At 54.6% G+C, this 14915-nt stretch overlaps 1 protein-coding gene across 2 annotated transcripts in view; it reads right to left on the reverse strand.

Moving 5' to 3' along the window:
* LOC147689342 (ubiquitin-conjugating enzyme E2 E1-like) overlaps window positions 1-14915 on the reverse strand; it is a 400187-nt gene that overhangs the window by 178312 nt on the left and 206960 nt on the right. The window contains exon 1 of one of the 2 annotated variants that reach the window (XM_086942149.1): window positions 13944-14020. The exons of the other annotated variant lie outside the window; for it this stretch is intronic. The gene's annotated coding sequence lies outside the window, so the exon portion shown is untranslated. Of the gene's footprint in view, window positions 1-13943; window positions 14021-14915 lie in introns of those variants that run through there. 2 annotated transcript variants of the gene reach the window in all.

A 14915-nucleotide genomic window follows, 5' to 3' on the forward strand; every position in this document is an offset into this window, starting at 1 on the left:
GAAGGGTGCAGGGTCCTTCACGGGGATGGGCGAGCGAAGGATGCAGGGTACTTCAAGGGATGGGAGAGCGAAAGGTGCAGGGTTCTTAAGGGGATGGGAGAGCGAAGGATGCAGGGTACTTTAAGGGATGGGAGAGCGAAGGATGCAGGGTCCTTCACGGGGATGGGCGAGCGAAGGATGCAGGGTACTTCAAGGGATGGGAGAGCGAAAGGTGCAGGGTTCTTAAGGGGATGGGAGAGCGAAGGATGCAGGGTTCTTAAGAGGATGGGAGAGCGAAGGGTGCAGGGTTCTTAAGGGGATGGGAGAGCGAAGGGTGCAGGGTTCTTAAGGGGATGGGAGAGCGAAGGGTGCAGGGTTCTTCAAGGGATGGGAAAGCGAAGGGTGCAGGGTTCTTAAGGGGATGGGAGAGTGAAGGGTGCAGGGTTCTTAAGGGGATGAGAGAGCGAAGGGTGCAGGGTTCTTCAAGGGAAAGGAGAGGGAAGGGTGGAAGGTTCTTAAGGGGATGGGAGAGCGAAGGATGCAGGGTTCTTCAAGGGGATGGGTGAGCGAAGGATGCAGGGTTCTTAAGGAGATGGGCGAGCTAAGGATGCAGGGTTCTTCAAGGGGATAGGAGAGCGAAGGAGGCAGGGTTCTTCAAGGGATGGGAGAGTGAAGGGTGCAGGGTTCTTAAGGGGATGGGAGAGCGAAGGGTGCAGGGTTCTTAAGGGGATGGGAGAGCGAAGGGTGCAGGGTTCTTAAGGGGATGGGTGAGCGAAGGATGCAGGGTTCTTAAGGAGATGGGCGAGCTAAGGATGCAGGGTTCTTCAAGGGGATAGGAGAGCAAAGGAGGCAGGGTTCTTCAAGGGATGGGAGAGTGAAGGGTGCAGGGTTCTTAAGGGGATGGGAGAGCGAAGGGTGCAGGGTTCTTAAGGGGATGGGAGAGCGAAGGGTGCAGGGTTCTTCAAGGGATGGGAGAGCGAAGGGTGCAGGGTTCTTAAGGGGATGGGAGAGCGAAGGGTGCAGGGTTCTTAAGGGGATGGGCGAGCAAAGGATGCAGGGTTCTTAAGGGGATGGGAGAGCGAAGGATGCAGGGTTCTTCAAGGTGATAGTGGGGACCGAAGAGTGCAGGGTTCTTCAAGGGATGGGAGAGTGAAGGGTGCAGGGTTCTTAAGGGGATGGGCGAGCGAAGGATGCAGGGTTCTCAAGGGGATGGGAGAGCGAAGGGTGCAGGGTTCTTAAGGGGATGGGAGAGCGAAGGGTGCAGGGTTCTTAAGGGGATGGGCGAGCAAAGGATGCAGGGTTCTTAGGGGGATGGGCGAGCAAAGGATACAGGGTTCTTCAAGGTGATAGTGGGGACCGAAGAGTGCAGGGTTCTTCAAGGGATGGGAGAGTGAAGGGTGCAGGGTTCTTAAGGGGATGGGCGAGCGAAGGATGCAGGGTTCTCAAGGGGATGGGAGAGCGAAGGGTGCAGGGTTCGTAAGGGGATGGGAGAGCGAAGGATGCAGGGTTCTTAAGAGGATGGGAGAGCGAAGATGCAGAGTTCTTAAGGGGATGGACGAGCGAAGGGTGTAGGGTTCTTCAAGGGATGGGAGAGCAAAAGGTGCAGGGTTCTTCAATGGGAAAGGAGAGCGAAGGGTGGAAGGTTCTTAAGGGGATAGGAGAGCGAAGGATGCAGGGTTCTTCAAGGGGATGGGAGAGCGAAGGATGCAGGGTTCTTCAAGGGAGTGGGAGAGAGAAGGATGCAGGGTTCTTCAAGGGTATGGGAGAGCGGGGTTCTTAAGGGGATGGGAGAGCGAAGGATGCAGGGTTCTTCAAGGGGGTGGGAGAGCGAAGGATGGAGGGTTCTTCAAGGGGATGGGAGAGCGAAGGATGCAGGGTTCTTCAAGGGGATGGGGGAGCGAAGGGTGCAGCGTTCTGCAAGGGATGGGAGAGCGAAGGGTGCAGGGTTCTTAAGGGGATGGGAGAGCGAAGGATGCAGGGTTCTTCAAGGGGATGGGAGAGCGAAGGATGCAGGGTTCTTCAAGGGGTGGGAGAGCGAAGGATGCAGGGTTCTTCAAGGGGATGCTAGTAGCCCCCTTTGTTAGCCAGGCACAGGTGGGCAACCAACACATATTAAAGAAACAGAGCAGGAAGTAGAGGTTGAAACGCTATAAACATCAGCGAAAGATGAGCAGATGCATTTATTCTTCATAGTCGTTTCTTCAGCTTTTTTTCCTTCAGGTATTTTAATAATTTGTCATATTTATTGGGGGGGGGAGGACTCAGATTTGGATACAGAGCTAGTATAACTTGGCATCTGGGACAAGAAGGCAGGCGAATTCTGGATGCATTTGGCTTTAAATCTTTGCTGGAGTCCGGGCAGAAGGTCCGAGGTCTGAAAGGCAGGGCCAGGGATGCGCTACCGCAACTGTCCTTGGCTCTCCGGTACTTTATGCCCTTGTCCTGGGAGTGTTGGGACCTGCAGCTAGCGCTAGGACAAGCCCGGTTGCCTTGGCCCATCACCCAAAGGGTGCCGGGGGAAGGGGTCCTTTTCGGGTTGCTCAGGCACGGGTGCATAAGGGCTCAGCTGGCCTTGGCTCGTCTCCTTGTTCGTGCGCGGGGGAGTGCGCATGGTAAAGATTATATCTGGGGGGAGGGGCCGGTGGCTTGTACCAGGGCTCGCGAGACAATTAGCCGGTGCTCTGTGCCAGTGGGGTGGACAAGCATGACACCAACAATGTTGGTACGGTGATTCCAATGCAGGTCGGTTTACAAATCTTTTGATCTTAAATGTAAAGTATGGACAATCTGTGAAGGCAATCAAAATATGTTTTAATGCAATTCCGTTGAACAATAAATACAGTCTGAGAAGTGTTTTCTCAAACTCAAAGTGCGGTGGTCTCTGGGTAATTCTTTTGTGTGTCGATGGTGGCCGGAGGTTGGGGTCTCCAGGCAGGCACTGGTGCGGTCCCTACCTGAGGAAGGGCACGCACATTCGGTCTCCACAGCCTAAAACAGGTGCATTTTCAGGATTACTAACAGGAAGATTTATGAGACATATTTACATGCAAGAGAATAAACATATTCCGATTATCCTGTAAACACAATAGGTTTTCAATCTTTTTTATAGCACATTTTGAGGTTTGCTATAAGCAAAGAAAATGGAGAAATACCCAAGATAAAAAATCGTGTATCAACTCAGTTCGAGGCCAGTCACAAAGAACACTTGTGGTCTGCAGCCCCCACTTCCCTTCGACGAAAACCCACATTGATTGACGTGTATACATCAAAGGTGGATATTTCAGGGTCCAGGGCATTTGCCCACTCGGCTCCACCCAGACCCCCTTCTATGGACCCCAGTTCGCCTTCATTTTAAGGTGCTTTTGCTCACAAACTCTGGCCAGTAAAATGGGCCTCTCAAATGTCGTGCAAGGATACAGTCCCTTCCACCATCTCTCCGCCGAGGGGTCCCAGGTCTTCCATCTTTTGGCCAAGTCCCTCTTTGCAACCATGAGGCCGAACCACAATAAAGCCATTGTGTACCTCTTGCTGCCAAGATCCACATTTACATATAAAAGAGCAACTTTGGAACCTGTGAGAGCTGCCAACTCAGCACCTCACCTAGAGAATCTCCCCAGAAGAGGGCAATCCCCTCACACCTCCAGATCCTGTGAATAAGGTCTCTGTCTGTGTCCAGCATCTTGCAAAGTGGCGAGTCCACTGCCACATCTTCTACAAGCATTCCCTTGTGTTACCGGCAAGAGGCAAGTATTTCAACTGGATGAGTTTAAATAAATGGTGACGCTACAGCGACTCTTCCGGGGCGTGTCGTGTGCCTCCCTCCAATCATCCTCGTGAGCAGGACCAGATCCCGTTTCCCATGCCCCCTGTACACGGAGGAAGGAGCCTTGGGTGTTGACCACAAACGACGGACGGACCAGTGTTATTTTGTGATCTTGCATCTTCTCCACAAGGACCTTGGCTTTGAGGAACTAAAGTCTCGAAGCTCAGCTAAGTCCTTCACACGTGGCCTGAGTGCGTATCGAAGCTGCTGGGATCGGAAGAGCGGACTTGGGCGTAACTCATCTTCAGCCTGGAGGTTCAAGAACAATTCCATCACGCCCCAGCCTCAACCAGCCACATCCCACTGTTTAAAGCCCTGCAGCCCCATCCCCTGGCGGAGCTGAAGTCCTGTCCACAGTGGAGTTTCTTGGTGACCTCCAGGTCTCTAGTTCCATCTGTCCAGATCTGGAGGACCACTCGGGATGCTGGTGGAAGAGGAAGAAAAGCTGTCCCCCCCATATCGAGATGGAGCAATTGGACCTCCTATCATCTACAATTTTCAGATGCGAAGGACACATCCCCCAATAGATTTTCAGTCTTTATCCATTGAATGACCATTTACGAGGAGCTCAGTCACCCAAGCTCGAGCAATCCAGGTGTTAACAGTAGCAAACGTCGATGATCTATCAATACGCACTAGATCAGGAGAGGAGGCGTCTAACGAAGACGCCAACGCACCAATGATCCTTTGGATCCAGGCCCCAGTGATGGTCAGGATACACTGGGTTGGCAGGGCTAGGAGGGTTTGAAAAGACATGGCCAGCAGGTCGACAAATCCAGCAGCAAATGTTATGTTATTATGTTTGCAGCGCACTCAGTTCCACTGTTGCTATGGTCTCCAGCCGCTGTCAAGCTTTGCTTGGCGGGAAACAGCTGTTACTGGACACCGACTGCGGCTTTTAGCAACTTGTTGAATTCAAAGTGATTTATTTATATTTAATAAAGTGCAGTAATTCACCCTAAATAAGTCTCTTGGCGCTACGTTTAGGGTTTTTGCAGATTGCGGGAGGCAAGGCCCTGCAGAGTGTGCCAAGCCCTAAAAAGCAGCCGTAAAGGTCACTTTTGCAAAAGGGTAGAGGTTCAATATGAAAAACCTAGGCTCAACGAAGTAATTGAGTGAGATTATTCAGCATACATACAGTTAAAAAACAGTAGCCCAGTCAATCACAAGTTCTATGAGCTATACGGTGCTGTAAACTTCATCTTCGGATGCACAAGCAGTCTGTGGACCGAAGATAGCTCCACCAAGATCAAACTGAGGGTGCGGGCAGCCAACATCTGGCTCAATGCCCATCTAAGTGCATTGGGGAGCCCTTGGAAATTCTGCACAGGCCCAGAACTACCAAGGAAAAAAGAAAACGACTGACAGAGGCCAGCAGGGGTTGATGCCCCAAGCTGGACCAACAGCTCAGCCAGCAGGGCTTGGCACGGTCCCATGTACAAACATCACGTATGCACACGAATACATACAGAATCCTCGATTTTCCCTGTCTGGGAATAAGAATGGAACACAGGTACATCTTTTTTGAGTGATTTCCAACATGTTAAGCCCGGCCAGGTGCTATGCGGATTGGAAGGGAAGGGGGGGCTCAAAGGATATACCTATTTCTGAAGTACGGATGTGTTGGACTACAATGCTGATGTTTTCAGGGGAGTGCCTTTTTGTTCTAGCTGTGATGCTTGCAGTACCAGCACCGCTCGCAGATACAAGTGAGTGCACATTTAGCAGGCAAATACGGGAGCGTCGTTCATTTTTCACAGTGCACACAGATGAACATGGATAGACAGCTCCAAATGAACAGAAAGCAAAAAAAAGGCGGCAAAAACATAAGCGCTATTTACAAATCACAAGCGAGTCCTGGCGCCTGAACCCCTTAATTCTACATCGACTTACTCGGTGTAACTTTTTAAAAAGATTTGTGATACTAAAGGGGATTCCAGTTGAGCCATTAAAGGGAATTCTATAGGGCTGGTGCCGCCGCCGAAAAGAAGTGAATTAACTCCTTCGGCTTCTGAAACGGTTGGAAGGAATTTGTAAAGACTTAAACCAGCTCGTGCCAAGGACACAAACACGCGAAAGTGGTCTGTAGAATTCATTTTTAAAAGGCGCGGAGGGGCCTCTCTGTAGGTCACCGATGAGTGAGGCCACGGGTTTTAAACTGAATCTACTGCTGCAGTCAGTCCCTAAAGTGTGGGTGTAAAGGGCTCCCACCTGCCAGCGCCCCAAAGGCTGAACTCTGAGATCTGAATGACTTCAAGCCGACGAATAGCGCCTCAGTGCCTCGTCAAGGCCCTTAAGCGCTATATGAATACATTTACAATCACACACCACATAAAGGGCCCGCGTCCAGGCGCGACGAAGCTGCAGGAGCGGTGGGAACCTTATCTCATGTGGAAGAAGGGACGAGGCTTCATGGCACATTGGGATCAAATGAAATGCTGGCCAGGTGTACCCTGTGGGGTCAGCCCGAAGCAGGGAGAGGTCTTTTAGCCCACAAAGTGGTGGGCAGGCGCCTGAACCGACGAGTCACGCGGAGACCTCGCTGAACAGTGATCAAACCCCCAGTTTTCCTTGAGTAAAGAACTAGCCGAGATTTGAAGGCGGGCATATAAACCTGGCAGTCAGCTAGGGTACAGCCCACCTGAGGCTTGATGCAAACTAGAGACAAAACTGCAGGAAAGGAGGAACCCTGCAGACCCCGGTAAGAACGAGGGAGGAACTGGAAGGGACAGCGATGGAACAGGAACACCCCCAACCCATCTTGATCTGGCCTCGGATGCGGCCTGAGGCAGGAGATCGCTGAAGATACAATGACCACTGGTCGCGAACATCAGGGCTTCAACACTGATGCTGCCGGGGTGAGTCACTGGTGCAGGCGATCCTGGCCTGAGACAGAGCAGACGCTGTGCTCCTGGCTGGAGGAACCCTGGAGACCCCGGTTCGAAAAGGCGGGAGGGACAGCGATGGACCAGGAGCACCCCCAACCCATATTGGCCTGGCCTTGGATGCCTTCCTAAGCCAGGAGATGCAAAAACCAATGGTCGCAAACATCAGGGCTTCCACACCGATGCTGCCGGAGTCAGACGCTGGGGCAGGTGAGCCTGACCTGAGCTCCTGGCTGGAGAAACCCTGGAGACCCCGGTAAGAACGATGGGGGAACTGGAAGGAGCAAGGGGCAGCGATGGAACAGGAACACCCTCAACCCACCCTGGTCCAGTCTTGGATGCTGCTGGGATCAGTCCACGGTGGAAGAGATCCAGGCCTGAGATCAGAGCAGACGCTGTGCTCCTGGCTGGAGAAACCCTGGAGACCCGGTAAGAACGACGGGGGAACTGGAAGGAGCAAGGGACAGCGATGGAACAGGAACACCCTCAACCCACCCTGGTCCAGTCTTGGATGCTGCTGGGATCAGTCCACAGCGCAGGCGATCCAGGCCTGAGATCAGAGCAGACGCCGTGCTCCTGGCTGGAGGGAGCCTGATGGAGAGATTGAGAAGATTCCAAAATTGGCAGATTTCTGGGGAGCGTCCTCTAACGAGAGGGCATTGAGAGACGACTGGAGTCTTTGAGGTATGGGCGATGGAAGAGACCTCCAGGAGGTCCTCGGGTACAAAAGGGCTGTAGTACGGACATGCTCACGCCTGAGAACTGGCTGCAGTCCCACTGGTGCCCAATGTTCAGCTGAGCAATGACCTACTGACCGCAGCGACGGAGGCCGAGCTGAAGCACGAGGGCAGCATCATTCTGACGTCACCTGCGCAGGTACCAGGGACAGGTGAGGGTCAGGCCCACCCTACGACTGCAGCGATGGAGGGTGAGAAGAAGCACAAGGGCAGCATTTATTTATTTATTTATTTCTGGTATTTGTAGAGCGCGACACTCATCCCATGGGATATCACGGCGCTGTAAGAAAAAGGAGACTGCTGAAACTGTGCTGGGGAGTTAGTTTTTGGGAAAGAGGTGAGTTTTTAATTTTTGGCGGAATTGAAGGTAGTTTGTGGTGTGTCTGAGGTCCACAGGTAACTCATTCCATCTTTTAGCCGCCAAGTGTGAGAAGGCGCGTCCGCCTGTCCTTGCTCTGTAAATGCGCTTGGATTTCGCCAGGGCTGAGTTGTTGGATCTTAGATTCCTGTTGGGGATATAAAATTCAATTTTCCCTTGAAGGATGGTAGGGCCCGTTTTGTGAAGGGCTCTGTGCGCGTGACAGAGTAGTTTGAAGGTGGCCCTCTGACGCATTGGTAGCCAGTGAAGTTTTTTAAGGCATGCGGATGCCGAATCTCGCTTGCCTTTGTTACAGACCAGTTTAGCCACCTGGTTTTGTAGGACCTGTAGGCGGGAGAACAGTTGCTCGTTCATCCCTTCGAACAGGGCATTGCCGTAATCCAGGCGGCTGACCAGGAGGGCCTGGGTGATTGTGCGTCGACAATCCAGAGGTATCCAAGAGAACATTTTTGCCAGGAGTTTGAGAATTGCGAAACCTTTGCCCCAGAGTATGCGTATGTGGTCCTTCATGGACAGGGCGTCGTCCATCATGATACCAAGGTTTCTGGCGTACTGTTTCGGGATGGGGGCTGATCCCAGAGACGGTGGCCACCACGTGTCGTTCCATGAGAGTTTGGCTCCTCCAAACAGAGTTTGGCTCCTCCGAACAGTAGTATCTGACATCATTCTGACGTCACCGGAGCAGGTTGAGTCCAGGGAGAGGAGCTGGTCAGAACCATCCTACAATTGGTCAGATATTGTGATGCATCACACAGGCTACCCCTGAACAGCAAATGTGGAGGGAGTGTGGGAGGTTCCCACACTGAATCCTGATAGGTGCTCCTCAGGAGGTATAACAAGCCTCCGATTTTTCAATAAAGTATTCAACTGACAAAAGGCCAACTACAAAGAAAGACATAAGTGTCAAACAAGAATCAGTGGGTTAGTCGAATCATTAAACTGATAGGTTAATCGAATCCTTAAACGGGTGACCTAAAGTTGTGGGAAGGTGAGAGAAAAAAACGAGACAACAAGCAGTATTTTGTTTAGTGCAAACTCGTGCGCGAAAGCCGATTTTTCTGGAAGAGCCCAGGGAACCCACAAGGAAAACACCCGAAATCGTATGCGTTATCGTGCGTACGATAATGCATACGATTTCGTGTGATTTCCTTGTGGGTTCCCTTTACAACTTTAGGTCACCCGTTTAACCGCATCGCTGCGGCGGTTATTCTTCCGCTGTGCGGCTTTTTTCAATAAGCCGCGTTAGATGACGAGCTCAGCTCGTCATCCGCACGACCACTGTGGGTGAGCTCGTCATCAGCATCGAAGGGGTTAAGGATTCGATTAACCTATCAGTTTAATGATTCGACTAACCCACTGATTCTTGTTTGACACTTAGGTCTTTCTTTGTAGTTGGCCTTTTGTCAGTTATTACTCACTTTAATAGAGGTTTCAGTCCCCTTCCTAAAACAGTGTTTATTTCCCTTTTAGATACAGTCAAGTCTCCTGATGAAGGGACTTTCGTCCCGAAATGCATAGGGATTTTCTACGCTTCTGAATAATGTTCATGATGGATGAGATATTTCTACAGTCTTTATGAAAACAATATACGACTATTTGACTATATGAACACTTGAATAAAACTTTGATAAAACAATTGATTCTTTCGAACTTGAATACTTTATTGAAACATCGGAGGCTTGTTATACCTCCTGAGGAGCACCTATCAGGATTCAGCGTGGGAACCTCCCACACTCCCTCCACATTTGTTTTCAACCTGAGTCCCCCAGCCAGAAGGGACCTATCCTGAGGCGCCCAAAAACGTGCAAACGTTTATTTTAGGATTACCCATAGGAAGTAACTAAAACTGAAGGTGTGCCACACCATCTATATCTATCTATCTATATATATTTACCCCTGAACAACCCCAGCCTGCCCAAGTGCTCTGGAGATGCAGGACCATAAGTTCAGGAGGAGGCGGCCGCCTGGATTCTCAGGACAGTAAAGGAGGTCTTCAAAAGACTGGGTGGGCGCAGGTCGAGTATCAGGTGTCAAGAGCAGGTGAGTGAGCGGCGAACCTGCGAGCTTCAGGCTACCCTCAGAACTCCGCGATACATCCATGTGTCATGTGTGTTGTTGAGGCAGCCATGTGGCCATGAACAAGAAAAGCCAACGTGTCAGAGAGGAACTGCGTCTGTGCCTGGGTGCGGGGGGGTGGGAGGGCTTGCTGCAATGTTCGAGAGTTCCCTCGGTGATTAGGGGGGGGGCTCTGCTAACTAGATGAGGGGGGTGCTTGCTGCAATGTTTGATTTATTTATTTATTTACGTAATTTTTATAGCGCAACAAATACCCTGGGGTGTCTCGGCGCTGTGGAGCTACTGGGGTCAGTCATCCTCTCACTGGTTAAATAACCACGTTTTTAAGAGCCTGCGGAAGCTAATCAGGTTCGGGGCAGTTTTGATGGAATGTGGCAGAAGATTCCAGAGTTTTGGGGTGGCCACCAAGAAACGTCTATCTCCCCTAGGTTATATGGGGGGGGGGCTCTGCTAACTAGATGAGGGGGGGCTTGCTGCAATGTTTGAGAGCTGCCTAGGTTATTAGGGGGTCTGCTAACTAGATGAGGGGGGTGCTTGCTGCAATGTTTGAGAGCTCCCTAGGTTATTAGGGGGGGGGCTCTGCTAACTAGATGAGGGGGGTGCTTGCTGCAATGTTTGAGACCTCCCTAGGTTATTAGGGGGGGGGGGCTCTGCTAACTAGATGAGGAGGGTGCTTGCTGCAATGTTTGAGAGCTGCCTAGGTTATTAGGGGGGGGGTCTGCTAACTAGATGAGGGGGTGCTTGCTGCAATGTTTGAGAGCTCCCTAGGTTATTAGGGGGGGGCTCTGCTAACTAGATGAGGGGGGGGGCTTGCTGCAATGTTTGAGAGATCCCTAGGTTATTAGGGGGGGGCTCTGCTAACTAGATGAGGGGGGGCTTGCTGCAATGTTTGAGAGCTCCCTAGGTTATTAGGGGGGGAGGGGCTCTGCTAACTAGATGAGGGGGGGCTTGCTGAAATGTTTGAGAGATCCCAAGGTTATTAGGGGGGGGCTCTGCTAACTAGATGAGGGGGGTGCTTGCTGCAATGTTTGAGAGCTGCCTAGGTTATTAGGGGGGGGGTCTGCTAACTAGATGAGGGGGGGCTTGCTGCAATGTTTGAGACCTCCATAGGTTATTGGGGGGGTCTGCTAACTAGATGAGGGGGGGGCTTGCTGCAATGTTTGAGAGCTCCCTAGGTTATTAGGGGGGGCTCTGCTAACTAGATGAGGGGGGGCTTGATGCAATGCTTGAGAGCTCCCTAGGTTATTAGGGGGGGGGGCTCTGCTAACTAGATGAGGGGGGTGCTTGCTGCAATGCTTGAGAGTTCCCTAGGTTATTAGGGGGGGGCTCTGCTAACTAGATGAGGGGGGTGCTTGCTGCAATGTTTGAGAGCTCTCTAGGTTATTAGGGAGGTCTGCTAACTAGATGAGGGGGGTGCTTGCTGCAATGTTTGAGAGCTCCCGGTGTTATTAGGGGGGTTTTGCTAACTAGATGAGGGGGTGCTTGCTGCAATGTTTGAGAGCTCCCTTGGTGATTAGGGGGGGTCTGCTAACTAGATGAGGGGGGGCTTGCTGCAATGTTTGAGAGCTCCCGGTGTTATTAGGGGGGTTTTGCTAACTAGATGAGGGGGTGCTTGCTGCAATGTTTGAGAGCTCCCTCGGTGATTAGGGGGGTCTGCTAACTAGATGAGGGGGGGCTTGCTGCAATGTTTGAGAGCTCCCGGTGTTATTAGGGGGGTTTTGCTAACTAGATGAGGGGGTGCTTGCTGCAATGTTTGAGAGCTCCCGGTGTTATTAGGGGGGTTTTGCTAACTAGATGAGGGGGTGCTTGCTGTATATTTCAGAGCTCCCTTAGCTATTAAGGTGTGTGCTAACTCGAGGGGGGTCTGCTGGCTCTAAGGGACTGCACCCCTCACTGCTGCTCGGATGTGCTGTTCCGTTTAGCAGGGTGGTTTGGGTGTAGAGAAGCACTGCTCAGGAGCTCTGCCTGCTGTGGGAGAAGGAGGTTCGTTTTAAGAGGGGCTCCCAATGCTTCTTGTAGGTGGGGGTCCTCTGGCCACGCTGTAGTGAGCTCCTCTGGCTGGGGAGCTATGGTGCAAGGAAGGGTCTTCTGAAAGCCGAGCATATACCGGTGGAAGGGGGGTTCTGATCTACAGAATACTTCTGCTAATTGTTGCAAAGATGGGGGTCTTCTGGTCACAAGGGGATCTGCTGACGTAAATGAGGCTCTGTTGGTTGCAGGCGGCTGCTTGCTGGAGGGTGGGGGGGGGGGTAGGGGCAGGCTCTAGTGGGAGCTCCGATTGGTGTCAGAGGGGCGCCTCTTGGATGTAAGGGGGGGCTGCGCTGGCTGTAAGGGGGCTGCTTGCTGCAACGACGAGGTCTTCTTGCCGAGAAGGGGACTAAGCTGGCTGCAAGGGGCCCCTCTGCAGGCTCCAAGGGGCCCCTCTGCAGGCTCCAAGGGGGCCCTCTTCAGGCTCCAAGGGGGCCCTCTTCAGGCTCCAAGGGGGCCCTCTGCAGGCTCCAAGGGGGCCCTCTGCAGGCTCCAAGGGGGCCCTCTGAAGGCTCAAGGGGGCCCTCTGAAGGCTCAAGGGGGGCCTCTGAAGGCTCAAGGGGGGCCTCTGAAGGCTCAAGGGGGCCCTCTGAAGGCTGCTTGGGGCCCCTCTGCAGGTTCCATTGGGGCCCCCTTGCAACCTGCAGAGGGGCCCCATGCAACCTGCAGAGGGGCCCTCTGCAGGTTGCACGGGGACTCTCAGCAGGCTGCAAGGGGCCCCTCTGCAGGCTGCAAGGGGCCACTCTGCAGGTTGCAAGGGGCCACTCTGCAGGTTGCAAAGGGCCACTCTGCAGGTTGCAAAGGGCCACTCTGCAGGTTGCAAAGGGCCACTCTGCAGGTTGCATGGGGCCCCTCTGCAGGTTCCATTGGGGCCCCTTTGCAGGCTGTAAGGGGCCCCTCTGCAGGCTGCAAGGGGGCCCTCTGCAGGTTGCAAGGGGACTCTCAGCAGGCTGCAAGGGGCCCCTCTGCAGGTTGCAAGGGGTCCCTCTGCAGGTTGCATGGGGCCCCTCTGCAGGTTGCATGGGGCCCCTCTGCAGGTTGCATGGGGCCCCTCTGCAGGTTGCATGGGGCCCCTCTGCAGGTTGCATGGGGCCCCTCTGCAGGCTGCAAGGGGGCCCCTCTGCAGGCTGCAAGGGGGCCCCTCTGCAGGCTGCAAGGGGGCCCCTCTGCAGGCTGCAAGGGGGCCCCTCTGCAGGCTGCAAGGGGGCCCCTCTGCAGGCTGCAAGGGGGCCCCTCTGCAGGCTGCATGGGGGCCCTCTGTAGGTTGAATGGGGCCCCTCTGCAGGCTGCAAGGGGCCCCTTAGCAGGCTGCAAGAGGGCCCCTCAGCAGGCTGCAAGGGGGCCCCTCTGCAGGCTGCAAGGGGGCCCCTCTGCAGGCTGCAAGGGGGCCCTCTGCAGGCTGCATGGGGCCCCTCTGCAGGCTGCAAGAGGCCCCTCAGCAGGCTGCAAGGGGCTCTTCTGGCTGTGGAGGGGAGAGTTCTGCTTCATGTACAGGGGGGGGGGGAGCTGTGCTGGTCATGTGCTGGCATTCTGAAGGATGAACAATGTGTGTCAACACGGGCACCCTCACACACAGACATTTTCTCTCGCCTTCCCAACTCGGCTCCCCCCTCCCGCCCCCAATCCGTGCCCCCCTGTGCTGTGCCAGTGGCGCTGCTCCCCCCGCGGTGGGGGTGGACGCGCCCCCTGTAGCCCGCTATGCCAGGGGGGGACATGCCCAGCTTTCTATTTTCGCCATTACATGCCTGCGCTCCCCTCCTGCGGGAGGGGCGGCTCGGGGTCCTGCGGGGGAGGGGTGGGGGCGCCGAGGGCTCCAGACCCCGTCTCCGGTGCATCGCGTGGGCCCCCCTTGTCTAGGGGAGAGTGGGGTGCGGGCACCCCTCGCCCCCCTTTCTAGGCGCTCTGCAAGCTCCCCCCTCGTCCCTCCTCCCCAGGCGGTTTCAGTGCCCCCCGCTCCCCTCCGAGGGGGGCACCCACCCCTCTCCCCCTTCCGCAGGCGGCCCCCGCTCTGCCCCCCGCCCCCGGGGGGGCCTCACCTCTCTTTGTGTCTCGGTGCTGGGCCTCGACTCGTGTCTCTCTCCGGCAGGAGAAGCGGAAGTGCTGCTGCGGCTCCCTCCCCCTCCCCTCCCTGCAGCCCTGCTCCCTCCCCCTCACTGCCCTCCTCCCCCGCCCCCCTCCTTCCCTCCACAGCTCCGCGCCCTCACTGTCCTCTCTGGAGGCAGGTCCTCTCTGCGAGCCCCCGCCGACACCCCGGGGGGGCCCTCAGCCCCCTGCCAGCCCCCACCCTCCACATGCTCAGCTGCACCCCTGGAGGGATGTATACCCCCCCCCCCACACACACACACATACACTTACCGACAGGCTGCTGCTCCCCATCCTTCCCTGTAAACCCCCTCCCTGTGTAAAGGCTTCAGCCTGCCCTCCCCTTCTGCCTCCCCGGGAAAGGCCTCGGTTCTCCCATCCTTGGCCTCGGCAAGGGCCACAGCTCTCCCATCCTTGGCCTCTCAGGTAAGGGCCACAGCCTTCCCATCCTTGGCCTCTCAGGTAAGGGCCACAGCCCTACCATCCTTGGCCTCTCAGGTAAGGGCCACAGCCCAGGTAAGGGCCACAGCCCTCCCATCCTTGGCCTCTCAGGTAAGGGCCACAGCCCTCCCATCCTTGGCCTCTCAGGTAAGGGCCACAGCCCTCCCATCCTTGGCCTCGTAAGGGCCACAACCCTCCCATCCTTGGCCTCGGCAAGGGCCACAGCCCTCCCATCCTTGGCCTCGGCAAGGGCCACAACTCTCCCATCCTTGGCCTCTCAGGTAAGGGCTACAACTCTCCCATCCTTGGCCTCTCAGGTAAAGGCTACAGCTCTCCCTTCCTTGGCCTCTCAGGTAAAGACTTCTGTTCTCCCATCCTTGACCTCTCAGGTAAAGGCTACAGCTCTCCCGTCCTTGGCTTCACAGGTAAAGGCTTTTGTTCTCCTGTCCTTGGCCTCTCAGGTAAAGGCTACAGCTCTCCCATCC

Source organism: Lissotriton vulgaris, chromosome 10, assembly GCF_964263255.1.
Source record: "Lissotriton vulgaris chromosome 10, aLisVul1.2, whole genome shotgun sequence".
In the NCBI taxonomy this organism is placed as follows: Eukaryota; Metazoa; Chordata; class Amphibia; order Caudata; family Salamandridae; genus Lissotriton; species Lissotriton vulgaris.